Here is a 2517-nt window from a genome sequence, read left to right on the forward strand (position 1 = left end):
GTTTGCTAAAAACTTAGGTTTTACTTTACCTCGATGTTGAACACAAAGTTCAAGGCAAACTAACTTACCATCTCTAACATCTTGGCCCCTGAATTATCGTTTGACTCTAAAATGCAGTTCCTTGCCTGAAAACAGGTCCTAACACTTCTGCTACATGGCTACAAGCACCAACCCTGCATAAGGAAGGAAAAACTATGTTAAAAAAAATGTTTTATTTGGCTTCTATGTGATAATGTTTATAAAAACAATATTCTATATAACACATCTATCTAACATTCTCAAACATCGTACTGTGTAAATATATAATTCTATGAACAATTAATAAGAATAAATAAGGAAACCTTAACAAAAGATAGATAAGTATACCTGTTGACCAAGGACAGCGAGGTTAGAATGGACTTCATTATAATGTCTGGAAGAGAGAGAGAAAAAAAACTTTTAATTATCATAAATGACTTACACTTACCAAGGCATTGGACTTTTCCTTTTACCTTATTTAAGGATAAAGATACTATATTCTTAGCTATTCTAGGCTTGTAAAATAATAAAAAAGGCTTATGCAGGAATATACACTCATACTATGTAGCTGGATTTGTCCATAATTTTGTACTGTACTCTAAACTACATGACAATCTTATAATGAACAAATTCACTAACTCACATACACATACAAGAATGGGGTGTATTATAACCTCAAAATACACTTTATTATAGCATACAGCTTTCTAATACTAGGCAGAATGTACTAATGAGAACAACACACTAGTCACCATACAAGCAATTTTCTAATATCATCTTTATAATTGTTATTATCTATTTTTATCACAATATCATTTTCTTCAATTATCTCTGTTAAATCCACTTATCTAGTGAATTAAAACTTATTTATGAGGAATTCTCTCTAATTCAAACAAAAAGAGAAGATAAAAATTCACATGAATATCCCAAAAACCTTTTGACTAAATTGATTCTTCAATTTCTGTTCTCTGTTTAACAACAATTTGTTCAGTACGAGTTCTTCACAGGGTGTGCCTCTGTGGCCTCTGTTTCTGGAACTACTGACTGTGCTGTACTGGATGCCCTTCCTAACTTCACCCATCATCCAGCTCAGGGAATCAAATGTAAATCTACGGTGTATGGCATTGATGGGTATGCACAGATCTATAAATAACAAACATAGCCCACAAATAACTGTGATGTCAGTAGTAAACACCTTGAAGTGCTTGGGATGTCACTTTGCCCTGTTTGCTTGCTGTGTCAGGCTATGGTGGGTTTTCAGGTACAATATCAAACTCTTGGGTATTACTGCTGCCTGCACCTCATAGCCACAATGGGATTAATCATAAGCTCAACAGCAACTCATTATCCATATAAACTCATAACTAATTTGATCAAAGAACTGCTCATGATATACTATCAAAATTGAGTATAACATAATACGTTGACTGTTATATAAAGTTTCTAAATGTATATAATAATTAATGATTCCTGATGTGAATTCAATATCATATAAACATTTAAAGTGCTTGCATTTGTATTATTCCAAAAAAGGTATGTATTACCAACAGTAATAAATCTGGTAGCAGTGAAATGCTTAGAATCTGTACATGTAAATATGAGTTTTGTACATAGAAACCAACTATAAAAATGACATTCAAAGCAATTTAGGTTCCATTACACTAAGCTTTACAATGCCAGATGTAAGTGGTAAACTGGCTGGCTTTAATGAACCTTGGTTTAATCTCCTCAAAAAGGAATATATAAGTAAAGGACCTTTCTGAATGAGATGCTGTTATAATCTAATGTTATGCCCCAGTTGCATATTCTTCCTAGTTAGCAGGGCCACTAACATAGCAAGAACAAGTTCCTATGGACCAAACCTGTATAATTATACAGTATCCACACATAATCCATAGATACAAATATCAACTGCATCAATAACCAAAGCTTTTCTGAATAATTACACTCACCTATTCTTATTTTTAGCAAACAACTACACCCAAACACCCTACTAACTAGTCCTAGAAAAGCGTCTCTCAAAAATGATAAAGGTAAATATACTTCTTCTACACGTCTTCTTAAGAAAAAACCGCACTGGAAATCGACATTACAATGAAACAATAGTGAATTTATAGGTACTTTGTAAAACTTTTTAAAACGTAAAACTCCTGCTACGCAATCACAGCACCAAGCTAATGTTCGCAGACCAACATTACTCCTACATAATCACCCACAATCTGTACAAAAAACAGATCAAATAAATCAAATCCACACACATAAGCATCTTATCCGTATCTAAAAACGAACAAAGTTATCATTAAACCTCAAATACACTTACAAAGACCCGGAAATAATCCGCTCCTCCAAAAATTTATTTGCAAGCCGTCAATGTTGTGGTCGGTTAATCCCACAAGATAACAACAGCCTCTCGGTCGAAAAAAAAAAAATGTATTCAGATTTCTCGGGAGATTAATCAAAGGTCGCAGATTATGTTTCTTGTTTATCTCTTTTTCTATT

At 33.2% G+C, this 2517-nt stretch overlaps 1 protein-coding gene and 2 long non-coding RNA genes across 3 annotated transcripts in view; all 3 read right to left on the minus strand.

The window, feature by feature from the left end:
• LOC119589492 overlaps positions 1-79 on the minus strand; it is a 1560-nt gene extending 1481 nt beyond the window's left edge. Inside the window, exon 1 of the long non-coding RNA XR_005230189.1 lies at positions 69-79. This is a non-coding gene — a long non-coding RNA (uncharacterized LOC119589492). The remainder of the gene's footprint in view (positions 1-68) is intronic.
• Positions 1-2517, minus strand: part of LOC119589491 (transmembrane protein 104-like) — a 100597-nt gene that overhangs the window by 41840 nt on the left and 56240 nt on the right. The window lies entirely within an intron of this gene.
• Positions 145-2480, minus strand: LOC119589495. Its single transcript, XR_005230191.1, has 3 exons — positions 2339-2480; positions 367-412; positions 145-173 (listed from the first exon to the last, which is right to left on the minus strand). It is a non-coding gene; the product is annotated as an uncharacterized LOC119589495 (long non-coding RNA).

Source organism: Penaeus monodon, chromosome 25, assembly GCF_015228065.2.
Source record: "Penaeus monodon isolate SGIC_2016 chromosome 25, NSTDA_Pmon_1, whole genome shotgun sequence".
Classification (NCBI taxonomy): domain Eukaryota; kingdom Metazoa; phylum Arthropoda; class Malacostraca; order Decapoda; family Penaeidae; genus Penaeus; species Penaeus monodon.